The 16,103-nt window shown below is 46.6% G+C and overlaps 1 pseudogene; it reads right to left on the bottom strand.

Moving 5' to 3' along the window:
* Positions 1-2,675: 2,675 nt before the first annotated feature.
* LOC120375816 overlaps positions 2,676-16,103 on the bottom strand; it is a 647,258-nt pseudogene continuing 633,830 nt past the window's right edge.

Genomic DNA, 16,103 nt, shown 5'->3' on the forward strand with positions numbered 1-16,103 from the left:
AGGGAGGGGTGTGGCAGTGACATCACAAAGGCCTTTTGCAGAACCTCAGACTATTGGTCAAAGGTGGTGGTGACCTCACAGAGAGATGCTGACAGCCAGGCAGGAGAGGGGCGAGGGGCCAGGGAAACCTCAGAGACCCCTGTGGCTTTGCTTCAGCAAGTCTCCTTCTCCAGGTCTCTCTCTGAGGACAGAGAGAGTATTCGGGTTCACGTACGTGAGCGCCAGGAGGAACCTCTTTCGAGTTTTCTCCGTCCCTTTTAGTGATTTTACTAGAAAACAGCCGTCCCTGTTTAGAAGGTAAGAGCCTCCTCAAGGTTTGAAACCTGTTCAGTCTGATCCATCTGGTGACAGTTGAATTCTAGGCATGGAAAACACGAGCTTAAGGAGGCCGAATTTTATTCTGCTCCTGGGATTTTGTCCCTTAGAATCACTGGGGACATTGGGGTTTGTCTTTTTTGTTTCACCTCTTCCTCCCTCTCTCCCTCCTTTCTCTTTGTCTCTTGCTTCTTTTGTCCTTTTTCCTGTTCCCCTCCCAACACCAGGAGGTGCGTGTCATGGAGGAGTGCTCTACAGCTTCCACTGTGGGAGGTCCACCCAAAAATGTGGGGCTGAATTAGTACTCAGCCAATTTTGTGGGCCCCAGCACCAAACGTTTCTGTTCCCCTCCTAATACCAGGAGCGGGGTGTGTGTGTGTTGCGGGGGAGTGCTCTGCACCTCCCACTGTGGGAGGTCCACCCAAAAATGTGGGGCTGAAATAGTGCTCTGGCAGTGATCCCCACCGGTGACCTGGGCCATCCATTGGGCTCTCTGGTGAGAACCTTCAGCCTCCCGTCCTCAGTCTCTACCCTGATTGGCTGAGCAGGGGGTTACTGATAGGAAGGAGACTCAGGTGCTTGTTGTTCTCTTTGAAGACCAAGTAAATAAGTCAGAACCAGTCATATGTTTGACAAATTTTCCTGCTTCTCTGCATTAATTGTCTCTGAGCAGTTCATGATTCTCTCTAACATTGAGAACTGGTTAAAAGACAGGGAACAAAGGGTAGGAATAAATGGTAAATTCTCAGAATGGAGAGGGGTAACTAGTGGTGTTCCCCAAGGGTAAGTCCGAGGACCAATCCTATTCACCTTATTCATAAATGATCTGGAGAAAGGGGTAAAAAGTGAGGTGGCAAAGTTTGCAGATGACACTAAATTGCTCAAGATAGTTAAGACCAAAGGAGACTGTGGAGAACTTCAAAAAGAGCTCACACAACTAAGTGATTGAACAACAAAATGGCAAACGAAATTTAATGTGGATAAATGTAAAGTAATGCACATTGGAAAAAATAACCCCAGCTATACATACAATATAATGGGGGCTAATTTAGCTACAACAAATCAGGAAAAAGATCTTCGAGTCATCATGGATAGTTCTCTGAAGATGTCCACGCAGTGTGCAGAGGCAATCAAAAAAGCAAACAGGATGTTAGGAATCATTAAAAAGGGGATAGAGAATAAGACGGAGGATATATTATTGCCCTTATATAACTCCATGGTACGCCCACATCTTGAATACTACGTACAGATGTGGTCTCATCTCAAAAAAAGATATACTGGCATTAGAAAAGGTTCAGAGAAGGGCAATTAAAATGATTAGGGGTCTGGAACGGGTCCCATATGAGGAGAGATTAAAGAGGCTAGAACTTTTCAGCTTGGAAAAGAGGAGACTAAGGGGGGACATGATAGAGGTATATAAAATCATGAGTGATGTGGAGAAAGTAGATAAGGAAAAGCTATTTACTTACTCCCATAATACAAGAACTAGGGGCCACCAAATGAAATTAATGGGCAGCAGGTTTAAAACAAATAAAAGGAAGTTCTTCTTCACGCAGCGCACAGTCAACTTGTGGAACTTCTTGCCTGAAGAGGTTCTGAAGGCTAGGACTATAACAGGGTTTAAAAGAGAACTGGATAAATTCATGGAGGTTAAGTCCATGAATGGCTATTAGCCAGGATGAGTAAGGAATGGTGTCCCTAGCCTGTTTGTCAGAGGGTGGAGATGGATGGCAGGAGAGAGATCACTTGATCATTACCTGTTAGGTTCATTCCCTGGGCTGCTTCTGCTCTACAACTATGATTGTCTTTTTACACCAAAATCACTAACTTGAGCAGCCAATTCCATGTACAGTCCTAGTGGATGTAAGACACAGGTAGCTTTTGCCTCAGGGTAGCTTGGCGGCATCAACCCTCTCTCCCCGACCTGGAGCTGATGAACATTCCTGGCTGGAGGGACACACGCTCCTACGAATCAAAAGGAAAGGAGTTGATAGAAAAGATCACAGGACTGACCCCAAAGAAGGGGGAGCTGCAAAAGGCAGAAGGAGGCAATTCATCAGGGGGAGCTGAGAGACCACGGTGAAGATGGTGCAGAGATCACTATACTGGAATTAGCAAATGTGATTTTTTTAAAAAACAAATCTTTGGCCAGCCCTAATCAAGGCATTTCTTACAGTTCTCTCCCATTTGGATTTTCTGATATCTAATAGGGAATGACCTTTGATTGAAGCTTTTCCCAAATGCAGAGCATGTGTAGGGTCTCTTCTCCACTGTGAATTCTACGATGTCTGACAAGGTCTGGGCACTCAATGAAGCTTTTCCCGCACTCAGAGGATGTGTAGGGTCTCTCTTGTGTGGATTCTAAGATGGACGATAAGGTCTGAGCTCCGTTTGAAGCTTTTCCCGCACTCAGAGCATGTGTAGGGCGTCTCTCCGGTGTGGATTCTACGATGTTTAATAAGGTCTGAGCTCCGATTGAAGCGTTTCCCGCACTCAGAGCATGCGTAGGGCGTCTCTCCAGTGTGGATTCTACAATGTGTGATAAGGTCTGAGCTCCAACTGAAGCTTTTCCCACATTCCGAGCACGTGTGGGGCTTCTCTCCTGTGTGGATTCTATGATGTTTGATAAGGGTTGATCTCCGACTGAAGCTTTTCCCACACTCAGAGCATGTGTAGGGCAGCTCTCCTGTGTGGATTCTACGATGTGTGATAAGGTGTGAGCTCTGATTGAAGCTTTTCCCACACTCAGAGCATGTGTAGGGCGTCTCTCCAGTGTGGATTCTACGGTGTGTGATAAGCTTTGGGCTGCAACTGAAGCTTTTCCCACACTCAGAGCATGTGTAGGGCAGCTCTCCTGTGTGGATTCTACGATGTGTGATAAGGTGTGAGCTCTGATTGAAGCTTTTCCCACACTCAGAGCATGTGTAGGGCATCTCTCCAGTGTGGATTCTACGATGTTTGATAAGGTTTGAGCTGCAACTGAAGCTTTTCCCACACTCCGAGCATGTGTAGGGCAGCTCTCCTGTGTGGGTTATCTGATGTGCGATAAGGGTAGAGCTCTGATTGAAGCCTTTCCCACACTCAGAGCACATGTAGGGTCTCTCTCCTCTGTGGATTCTCTGATGTGTGAAAAGGTCTGAGCTCTCATTGAAGCTTTTCCCACACTCATGCCATGTGTAATGTGTCTCTTCCAAGTTGATTCTCTTGTGTGTAATAAGGTCTGAGAGGCTACTTAAGTTTTCCTCTGGACTCTGCTGAGTCTCACAGGCTTTTGCTTTTTCTGGCAGTGCACAACTCCTGGAAACATTCCCTTTGGATCTTCCTGATAATGTCCTATGTGATTCTACTTGCTCATCATCTTCCTGTTGAGGATTCTCCTCATTCTCACTCACCATCCCAACACCTGATGGGAGACAGAGAGAATCCAGACATAGGTCACTCCCTGCGCCAGAGAGAAAGGAAATCTCAGAGACAGGAAGGGAAAACGGGATGAACAAACCAAAATATGTGTGGGAGAGATCAAACCTATCAGGAGCTCATTTTCCCCAAACCCTTCCCCAGAGGAGAGAGGAAGGGATCAGTTCTGGGTGTGTATCTCACCACAACACTCAGGGGAAAGCGAGATTGGGGAGGGACCTGCTGCCAGTTGTCAGTTAGGGTAGGTGGGAAGCCATGAGTGACATCTGCCTAATGATTCCACATCTGAAGGGAACAATCCTGAATTTGGAGAGCTCACAAGGTCTTTGTAGGGCATCCCAAATATTTCCTGTATTCATGGACAGTTTTTGAGATGGTTTAACCAATCCCTCACCTGTGCAGGCAGCTCTCAGGAGCACTTCTTTCTCAGAGCCCTGGAGGTCTGGGACCCACAGCTCTTCCCCTCGTTCCAGCTGCGAGATCACATCAGGTTTGGAATTTAGAAACCCTACGTCAGGTAAAGAAAACAAGGGAGGTCAGTGGAATTTGTGGGATACTTGTCACAAAGAATAGTCCACGGTTTTAACCCCAGATCATTTTTAAGCAGTAACGTCCCAAGGCCGGCTTCCTTGGCTCAAAGTGGCAGGAGAGTTATTATTATTATAAATCATATGCATTACCTTAGTGCCTAAGGACCAGCTAACAGTGGATCCCCATTGTGCTAGGCAAAGTACAAACACAGAATAGTAGATGGCCCATGCCCTGAACGATTTACAATCTAACTAGACAAGACAACCACAGAATGGGGGAATGGGGTAGAACCACCAGATAACGAAATAGATCTTAAGATGCTTAAAGAAAATTTAGTTTGATAGCATCCTGTCTGGCAAGAAATCACTTATCAACGGTTGTGGTACCCTCATTTCTGTATTGTTTTATCTTTATGTCCACCACTTTTCTGGTTCTCTAATTGTTTCTGCCTGCGGTATAATTAATTTTGCTGGGTGTAAGTTAATTAGGGTAGTATGTATGTATGTATGCTTCACTCAGCAAAACTGAGATCCTCCCATGGACAGGTGACAATTATTCCCTTGTCTCTGTCGGGTATTCCATTGATGTAGGTTGGTCCCAGCCTGTCCTTAATGACCCATTCATATCACCCCAAGACAGCTCCGTGACAAAACACCTCATGTCTCCTCCTCTTTATAATCATAGCAATACCAACCACAGAGGGAAACTGAGGTGTGTATTGGCATCATAGAAGTATCACCAAAATTCCTGCCTCTATCACACACATACGGCTCACAGCCCCTGGAGAGAAAGCAAAGCACGGGAACTGGATGTTAGTCCAGTGAACACAGTGGAGAACAAGCTGCAATCCTCACACCCTGGTCAAACAGGAGAGGCATGTGGGTCCCCACCCATAGAGAGGGGCTGGCTAGCGGCCTGATACCCAAGAGGCCATTGCTTGAGCAGACCATGGAGGCAGTTCAAAGGCTTCGCTACCCCAGAACTGTGACATCGCAAAAGCAGATTTGGGGGAATTAGGAAACCTAGTGACTCAGGTGTAATGGGAGGGAGAATTAAACTCCCCCAGTGTGTGGAGAAGGCTGGGGAATTAAACACTAAAATTCAGAAGCAACAGCCCCTAATTCTTCCGGAAAAGGAGAGTGTAAGAAACAAGAACTGGGCCACGCAAGCTCGGGAGGGACAGGCTCAGAGATCCAAGGAGCCTGGAGGGAAGACAGCTTGTGGCTGCTGCAGATGGGGAGAGGGGGGGACAAGACTCTCCAAACTCTCACTCCTGTTGACCCCGACCTGATTTTATCATCTACGACCACCATGTCTTGTGGGCAATTTTATACTTGCTAGAGGGAAAATGTCATGATCACAATATTGCTTATTAGCTTGGAACACACGTGGAGGGGCAAGGAGGCGATGCAGGTCTACACTACAGCCGGGATTGACGCTCTGAGATTGATCCACCCATGGTCGATTTACCGGGTGTAGTAAACACCCGCTAAATCGACTGCAGATCGCTCTCCAGTCGACCCCTGTATTCTATCCAGATGAGAAGAGTAAAGTAAGTCAACCCCCTGCAGCGTACACCCTGTGGTAACGCGATCTAAGGTACGCTGACTCCAGCTACTTTATTCACGTAGGTGGAGTTGCGCAGCGTAGGTCGACTGACTGCGGTAGTGTAAACATAGCCAAAGCTTGCTACAGTTAAGGGCCATATATTAGGTGGAGGCTTTGTGGGAGTAGCTATGCTGAAGTCTGGGATTTATCTGAATAGGCCTAAGGAGAGAATCCCAAGTCAGATATTTTGCACCCTGATTTTGAGAGACTAACGAGTAACCACAAACAGGTGCAATACACCACAGGATTCTGAAAGCGGGGGTGGGCTTTAGCAATTAGGTTGCTATGCAGTGTCTCAGCAGTTGGACGCATTCATATATTGGAATTATTAATAACTAAGTGATGTAAATCATGAGTATTAATGCTTGATGCTAAATTATGGACTTCCCAAAGGCCACATATGGGTTGGGGCAGTTATTGACATTATTGTCATCAGAGTAAAGGAGCAGATATGGTATATAGCCATCCTATTACCATAATAAAGTGGATAAATTACCTTTCCTAGTGACCATTTTTTCATTTTGTTGGGTCCCTGAGATAGGGTCAACGGAAGCAGGGCCTCCCTTCTGATGGGCTCCCTTGCCCCTCCATCTTTGTTTCCAACGGTGACCATAACTTGTAAGTATGCACAGGGCAAGACCCTCTTTACTATATAGTCTAATTGTTACGTGTATTGATCCATGCCTATGATTTCAATTATAACTCTCTGTATTAAATCACGTTTCTGTGTGTTTCACCACATTTCATCCCCTCAATTAACTTTGAGTAGCCATGTACAAGGACAAGCTGTACCCCAATACGTAATCTTATAGCCATAAAAATTGTACAGGCTACACCACCACCCTGTGACATCATCAATCAAGTGCCCATTTGTGCCTGGGTAGCGGCCCCGCGATGGGAGGGAGGATGCATCAAGGACTCCAGATCGGTGGCCAGGGTCGCTGTGCATAGAGATGGGGAGGTTATATGGGGAGGGGGGTAATGAGCGGGAGAGGGAGGTCAAGAGTTAAAATAATAATATTTAGGAAAAAAATGTATAATGAAACGAAACTGAACAGAAATAAAACCGGAGTATAGGCTCTAAAGCTTGGGTAGGGATTCGGGGTTAAAGGTCTGGGATTCCCCACAGCTCCAGAGCCCTAAACCTCTCCTCCCTCCCACTGACCCACCCAGCCCACCTCCTGGGTGCCCTTCCTCCACACTCCCCTCCTCTTTGTCCCATTACTCTCAGCCGGCACCACCTCCCGGCACCTTGGGAACTTCTTGCTTTTCCTCCTCGTCTCTCACAACCTCATCTCTCCCTGCTGCTTCTTAGCTCTAACCCTGCACACCCCCTCCCCATGTCCTGGCACCCCAGAATTATCTATTCCCCGCTTCTCCTCCCCTCACATAGCTCTGTTCTCCCTTCACCCGTGGGGTCCTGAATGTCAACATTATACGCTCTCCTATCAAAAACAACAAGGAGTCCAGTGGTGGCACCTTAAAGACTAACGGATTTATTTAGGCATCAGCTTTCGTGGGTAAAAAACTTCACTTCTTCAGCTGCATCTCCTATCAGAAGAGGAGCTCATCTGCCTGTCACACAAGCCAGGCATGAGTCACACACCTATTTACTTTAGAATTCTACAGTCAGCATATTTTCCTATTGAAAAGGCATGAAAGCTACAGCTATTAATGTAGTTGCTAATGTAGCCAATAAGGATGCATTCAATGCAATTTTAAAAGGACTGACAGCACCAAAAAAGGCACATGTCCAAAAATGATACTTATGTATGGGAGATAAGGCAAAAAAGTGGGGCAAGGAATCTTGTCAAAACTTGTATGACAAATAAAGGTATAAAATTATCACTACTCGGGTTCTTTAGAGACCCCACAGCTTCTAATAACCCAGGGGACAGGACTCCTCACCCAGCAAGACCACCGTCTCATAGTTCTCCTGCATGACATCCCTGTAGAGGGCTCTCTGAGCGGGGTCCAGCAGAGCCCATTCCTCTCTGGTGAAGTACACAGCCACCTCCTCGAAGGTCACCGGCCCCTGAAAGAGAAAGAGTCCAACACTCAGTACCTGCTGCCCCACTCACAGTCCCATTATTCACAGAACAGCAGCACCAGGTAAATGGAAGCTCCGCGAGGCACATGTTAACAGAGTCCCACCCCACCTTGTCTAGAGCATCCAGGAGGCATCAGAGGGTAGAAAGAGAGAACCTTTGTGTCTCCCAGCTGACAGACGGAGGCAGGGTCTTCACATTTATCACATACCTACTAGCCAGAGCTTGATATAGGAGATGGGGCTGTCTCTGGACCCTGCTGGTGTCTCCCTGGTAGGAATGCCAACACTCTCCAAATAAAATATATGGAAGAAAGGGGAAGTCAATAGTAAAGAATGTAAGTGAGAAGGTCAGAATTGTAGAAAACTGGCTATAAGAAATCAATGGAAATATGAAGGAAGTTTTTAAAAGTATATTAAGTACAAAATTAATCCTAATGATGGTAGCGGTAAATTACTAGATGGAAATGGCAGAATTATCAAAAATAATGCAGAAGAGGTAAAAGTCCTCAATAAATATTTCTCTCCTGGATTTGGAGAAAAACAGATGCTGTAACTCATTTCATAAGATGTTGACGACGACACTCTTTCCATTCCAACAAGAACTCACAAGGACGTTAAACAGCAGCTATTAAAGTTACATATGTTTAAATCAGCAGGTCCAGATAACTTGTATCCAAGAGTTTTAAAAGGCTTGGTGGAGCGGGTACCCATAGCAGTGCCTCTGTATGCCAACATCTTTATGGCTGACTTAGAACAACACTTCCTTAGCTCTCGTTCCCTAACGCCCCTACTCTACTTACATTACACTGATGACATCTTCATCTTCTGGACCCATGGAAAGGAAGCCCTTGAGGAATTCCACCATGATTTCAATAATTTCCATCCCACCATCAACCTCAGCCTAAACCAATCCACACAAGCGGTCCATTTCCTAGACACTACTGTGCTAATAAGCGATGGTCACATAAACACCACCCTATACCAGAAACCCACTGACCGCTATACTTACCTACATGCCTCCAGCTTCCATCCATGACACACCACACAATCCATTGCCTACAGCCAAGTTCTAAGATAGAACCGTATTTGCTCCAATCCCTCAGACAGAGATAAACACCTACAAGATCTCTATCAAGCATTCTTAAAACTACAATACCCATCTGCTGAAGTGAAAAAACAGATTGACAGAGCCAGAAGAGTACCCAGAAGTCACCTACTACAGGACAGGCCCAATAAAGAAAACAACAGAACGCCACTAGCCATCACCTACAGCCCCCAACTAAAACCTCTCCAGCGCATCATCAAAGATCTACAACCTATCCTTAAAGATGATCCCTAACTCTCACAGATCTTGGGAGACAGGCCAGTCCTCTCTTACAGACAGCCCCCAAACCTGAAGCAAATACTCACCAGCAACCGCACACCATACAACATAAACACTAACCCAGGAACCTATCCTTGCAACAAAGCCCGATGCCAGCTCTGACCACATATCTATTCAAGTGACACCATCATAGAACCTAATCACATCAGCCATGCCATCAGGGGCTCGTTCACCTGCACATCTACCAACGTGATATATGCCATCATGTGCCAGCAATGCCCCTCTGCCATGTACATTGGCCAAACCGGACAGTCTCTACGCAAAAGACTAAATGGACACAAATCTGGCATCAGGAATCATAACATTCAAAAACCAGTGGGAGAACACTTCAACCTCTCTAACCACTCATGACAGACTTGACGGTGGCAATTTTGCAAAAAAAAAAACTTAAAAAAACAGACTCCAAAGAGAGACTGCTGAACTTGAATTAATATGCAAATTAGATACAATTAACTTAGGTTTAAACAGAGACCCAAATGGTTGGGTCATTACACTAATTGAATCTATTTCCCTATGTTAAGTTCTCCTCACACCTTCTATGGGTCAACTCAATTATCACTTCAAAAGTTTTTTTTCTCCTGCTGATGATAGCTCATCTCAATTGATTAGACTCTTCCAGTTGGTATGCATACTTCCACCTTTTCATGTTCTCTATATGTATAAATATCTCCTGTGTGTTCCATTCTATGTATCCGAAGAAGTGAGCTGTAGATCACGAAAGCTTATGCTAAAATAAATTTGTTAGTCTCTAAGGTGCCACAAGTACTCCTGCTCTTTTTGCGGATACAGACTAACACGGCTGCTACTCTGAAACCTGTATGACATGTGTAATCCTGTGAATAATAGATAGGGGTGGGTATACTAACAGTATGGGTATTTCTATTACTTAATAAGGGTTGGGAGAGTATTGTAATGGATGTAGGCGTGTACATACTAACTGAGATAAAAGGAGAGTGATGTAACTAATCCAGTGCTTACTCAACAATTGGGTCGAGGGGAACAAGTATTGCAATAAAGAAGCCTGTACTCGTATCTGCCTCCGGGTCAACCTGCTCCTTTATTCTTCTAACAATAATCACTTCAAATCGATCTTTCTGCAGTTAATAAACTTGTTTTATGCTTTATCTTAACCAGTGTTAAGTATTTTGAATGAAGTGTCTGGGGAAAATCTGAGCTTGGTTAGCACAAGCTTGTTGTGCACATCTTTCCCATATTGAGGGGAAGGCGAATTATATTAATGAGATTACATTATAGAGATCCCTGTGCACTATAAGATGGTATAATTCTGAATTTATACTACAGCAAGTGTGCAAGGTTGGGGAGCTGGGAAATTGGCTGTCGTCTTCTATCTGTCCTTGAGTGGCTTAGGTAAAGCACTCAGGTAGCTTAGTTGGGTGTATGGCGCCACCTGCTGTCATGCTGGGTGATAACAGGGCCTGGAGAGGCTGACAATCTCCAGCAAAGCAGTGTGAGAAGGGTCAGCCCAGCTTGAGGATTAGAGGGCACAGCGGTTCCCAGAAGCCCCCCAGACTGCACCCTGGGGTGACAACCCATCATACCCTACATTACACAAATCTCAGCGGGTTTGTCACATCCTGTCCCCTCCCTTTCTCCACCCTCAATATTTCCTGTCTCCCACCACCTCCAGCAGCTCCCACCCTCCTATGCATTTACTGCTCCTCTCCCTCCAAGCAGAGCCCACCATCAGCTCCCTGATAATCTCTTACCTGAGCCAGCTCCATTGTAGCCATTTCCTGCCCCCTGGGAGGATGGGATGATCTGGAGCAAACGTGGACGTTAGTCTGTAGCCTATCAGGGTGAGAAGGGAGATATGAGAGAATTCAGACGGGGTTTTCATCCATTCCACAAGCCGATTCCCCCCAGGATTTTTCCCTGCTAATGGACATTCTAGGTTCGCCACACTGTGAAGAACAGAGTGACCTTATTCCAGTACAGGCCTAGCCCCCTCACACCAGGGTGTAACCCTCTGAGAAATCGGGAAACTCTCCCAGTAACAGTCTCTGTTACACTTATCAAGTTTGCGGATAATACCAAGCTGGGAGGGGTAGCAAGTGGTTTGAAGGACAGAATTAAAATTCAAAATGATCTGGACAAACTGGAGAAATGGTCTGAAGTAAATATCAATAGGGACACCTGCAAAGTACACCGCTTACGAAGGAACAATCAGTTGCACACATACAAAATGGGAAATGACTGCGTAGGAAGGAGTGCTGCAGAAAGGGATCTGGGGGTCATAGTGGATCACAAAGTAAATATGAATCAACAGCGTAACACTGTTGCAAAAAAAGAAAACCTCATTCTGGGATGTATTAGCAGGAGTACTGTAAGCGAGATGCAAGAAATAACTCTTCTGCACTATTTCACACTGATTAGGCCACAACTGGAGTATTGTGTCCAGTTGTGGGTGCCACATTTCAGGAAAGATGTGGACAAATTGGAGAAAGTCCAGAGAAGAGCAAGAAAAATGATTAAAAGTCTAGAAAACATGACCTATGAGGGAAGATTGAAAACATTGGGTTTGTTTAGTCTGGAGAAGAGAAGACTGAGAGGGGACATGGTAATAGTTTTCAAGTACATAAAAGGTTGTTACAAAGATGTGGGAGAAAAATTGTTCTTCTTAACCTCTGAGGGTAGGATTAGAAGCAATGGCTTTAAATTGCAGCAAGGGTGGTTTAGGATGGAGATTGGGGAAAAAACGTCCTAACTGTCCAGGTGGTTAAACACCGGAATAAATTGCGTAGGGAGGTTGTGGAAACTCCATCATTGGGGATTTTTTAGAGCAGGCTGGACAAACAGCTCTCAGGCATGGTCTAGATAATACTTAGTCCTGCCTTGAGTGCAGGGGACTGGACTGGTGACCTCTCGAGGTCCCTTCCAGTTCTATGATTCTATGAACCAAAGGCCAGAGAAGAGCAGAATCAAAGGAGTCACTTTGAGGGACTCTCCCTGTCATTGTCCCCAAGGCAGCTGTCTCGGGTTTACAAAGTTGTTGGATGTTCCAGCCTTTATACAGTCTCTCCTGGGAGTGCCCCTTTCATGGGCTGGGCCTAGTTTTAGCTTTTGGCAAGTGTGACCCTGGGGGCTCTGAGACTGGGCCTTCTTGCCACAGCACATCTTGTTTCTTTCTGTGCCTCCCAGCGAGTCCAAATGAGTAGATATTCCTCACACAGACTGTGAACATAAAAATGGCCGACTGCATCAGAGCACTGGTCCATCTAGCTCAGTGGCCAATGCCAGGTGCTTCAGAGGGAAAGAACAGAAAAATCATCAAGTGATCCATCCCCTGCCACCCATTCCCAGCTTCTGGCAAAGAGGCTAGACACACTATCCCTGCCCATCCTGCCTCTGACACTGGCAGATGAGGTGTTAGCTCTTGCAAAAGCCCCCATGTCTTAATTGAACATGGACAAACACATAGCTGGAATCAGTCTGACTCACCTATGTTAGTATTGTTAAAAGAGGTATTAGAATTGTAAGAATGTGTTTAGACTTTATTGAATGCTTGTGAGTTGGTGTCTGGGTTAGTATCTGACTAGTTGCAGGGGGCTGGACTAGATGACTTCCTGAGGTCCCTTCCAACCCTGATATTCTATGATTCTATGACTGGCGGTAACCTGGAAGTGAAATAACCGAAGCAAGTTAAGAAGAGAGCGGCATCGGGCATCGGTGGGGGTAAAACATTAAATGGAAAGAACTGACTATGCAAAAAGGAACATCGCAAACTATCAGAGCCCCAGACTCCCGCCCAACTGAACCCACCCCAGCCAGGCATATCAAGCTGGGTCCCTGAAAAGTTGCCCAGCCCGTCTGGCAGTGAACGCTGCGTGTTCCAGGCGGAGCAATGGTGTGTGCGTCTGCTCTGCTGACGTGCTGCCTTGGTACGGAAGGCGCCATGGCCACAGGGAGCAGAGACATGGACTCCTACAAAACACAATCCCAGATACACCTCCAATGCCGCCTCCCATCTCTTCCCCATCTCCACATGGCCATTCTCAGCCCATTGCTAACAGTTCCTCCCAGCCTTCAGCACTATAAATAAATAAAACATGGTGTTACAAAGGTAGATTGTGCCAGAGAAACGTGATCTGGACGTCAATAAGGCTTTTGATACAGTTCCACATGGGAAACTATTCGTTAAATTGGAGAAGATGGGGATTAATATGAGAACCGAAAGGTCAATAAAGAATTGGTTAAAGGGGGGTCTACAAGGGGGTCATATTGAATGGTGAGTTGTCAGGCTGGAGGGAGTTACTAGTGGAGTTCCTCAGATCAGTCTTGGAATCAATCTTACTCAACACTTTTATTAGTGATCTTCGCACAAGAAGTGGGAGTGGGACACAAAGCTGGGAGGGATTGCCACTATGGAGGAGGACAGGAAAATCATAAAAGAAAATCTGCACATCCTTGAAAGCTGGAGTAATAGAAATGGGATGAAAATTAATAGTGCACAAATTCTAGTTGTTAGTCCCCAAGTGCATAATTTTGCAATAAGCTGGGGATTTATCAACTGGAAGTGACAGAGGAGGAGAAAGACCTGGGTGTATTGGTTGATCACAGGATAATTATGAGCTGTCAACGTGATGTGGCTGTGAAATAGGTTAATGCAGTCCTAGAATACATCAGGCGAGGTATTTCCAGCAGACACATGAAAGGGTTAGTACTGTTGTACAAGGCACTGATGAGACCTCATCTGAAATACACCTCTACCTTCTGGCCTTAAAGTCTGTGGGTCTATAAACTGTGGCTTGCGTTGCACAGACACTGATGGAGATCAGGGCCCCATCTTGCTGCGTATGGCAGAGACCCTGACTGAGATCAGCACCCCCATTGTGCTGGGCTCTGCACAGACAGAGAGGGACAGTCCTTGCCCCCAAAGAGATCACAGTCCAAGTAGACAATGGGCAGGAGGAAAACAGAGAGGGGCTGTGACCTTCCCCCAGGCCACCAAGCAGGTCAGGGACAGAGCCTCAAACTGACCCTGGTAACTCCAGAGCCCCATCACCCGCAGCTTGGAAAGATCCCAGACCCCATTGCATTAGGCTGCAGGAACAGGTGGTTTGTCCATGGATGCACAGGCTGTCTTGGCAGGGCAGCTCAGCGGCAGTCCCTGCACACACCTGGGGTGTGTGGGTCATGGGTCAGGAGAAGTCAGTGTCCAGTGCTGTGCTCCTGGCTCATACTTCACTGCTGCCCCTCCCTTGCCAGCTGCACTGTTCAGCCAGCCCCAGGCCTCAGTGAGATCACTGCCTCCCCCCCCCCACACACACACACCAAACCTTCAAACCGGGACATGGTGCACCAGTGCCAGAGTGCACTAGTGTAAATTCTGTCTATACTAAGGGTTTGCACCAGTGCCTAAAACACCAGTGTGGCAGAGCCCTTCAGTGCCCAAAACAGCAGTACGGTGGCACTAGAACTGGGATCTAGTTTTAGCTCTGTCACGGACAGCCTGGGTGACCTTGGACACATCAATGTTTCTCCTCCCAACTTTAATCTATTTACCCAGCTGCCCACTCACTGGGGTCTCCTCTCTCTCCAGAGCTGCTCACCACTCAAATCTGTGTGGGTGTCCCCAGAGCTAAGGCAGTTGAGCTCTGGAATAGTCTTACAAGGGGGGCTGGGGAGTCTCTTTCCCTGGAAGTTTTTAAGAACAAGTAGGACAAAGTTCTGTCAGAGACAATCTACAGAGACTTGGTCCTGCCCCCGCAGAGAGAGCTGGACTTGATGACATCTTGAGCTCCTGCCCAGCACTACATTTCTATGATGCTATGAAATAGATACGTATAAAACACACCATACAGAGTAAAACCCACCACAACATAGTGTCAGGCAATTCAGGGGGAAAAAAAAGAAAACCCCACACTCTACAGCATAAAATGACAATACAAAAGGGGAAAAAGCAAAACAATGCAAACAAACGCACCCTAGGAGAAAAGTACACAAGGGAAAAGAGCTCAGCTCAAACTAACACAACACAGGCACCAAACAAGCTGAGGCAAAACAATGCACCATAAAACTGCTACACAACATGGTGCATCACAGTTCCAAATGGCACCATGCAAAACAGCTCAGCATAGAACAGGACACAGCACAAAAGAGAATTATTTCAGTGTAGGCCTGGAAGGGATCTTGAGAGGGCGTCTACTCCAGCCCCCTGTGATGAGCAGAACCAAGTATCCCTAGACATTCCCAGACTGGTGTATCTCTAACCTGGTCTTAGAAACCTCCAGTGAAGGAAATGCCACAGCCTCCCTTGGAAGCCAACACAAGGCAGACACAGCCCAAAACAAGCTGTACACACACACGCTGGGCTTAGGGTTAAGGGGGAGAGGCAAGAATTCTAACAATCTGGGTTCAGTTCCCAGTTTTGCCCCAAATTCTCCATGGAAACTTGAGCAAATTACTTCAGCTCTCGAAGCATCAGTTTCCCCATCTGTAAAATGGAGAGTCGCCTCCCACCATTGGCCTATTTAGCCTTTGAGCCTTTTGTGGCAAGGCCTCTCTGTCCCTGTGGGCACGTCTACACTGCAGTCAGACACCAGCGCCTGGCCAGTGCCCGCTGACATGGACTCACACGGCTCAGGCTGTGGGGCTGTTTAATTGTGGTGTCCATGTTCCGGCTGGGGCTGCAGCCCAAGGTCTGGCACCCTCCCACCTCGCAGGGTCCTACAGCCTGGCCCCAGCCTGAGCCTAGACATCTACACTGCAATTAACCAGCCCCTTCGCCTGAGCCCTGTGAGCCTGAGGCAGCTGCCATGGGCCAGCTGGGGGGTTTTA

This window comes from Mauremys reevesii, linkage group 12 (assembly GCF_016161935.1).
Source record: "Mauremys reevesii isolate NIE-2019 linkage group 12, ASM1616193v1, whole genome shotgun sequence".
NCBI lineage: Eukaryota > Metazoa > Chordata > Testudines > Geoemydidae > Mauremys > Mauremys reevesii.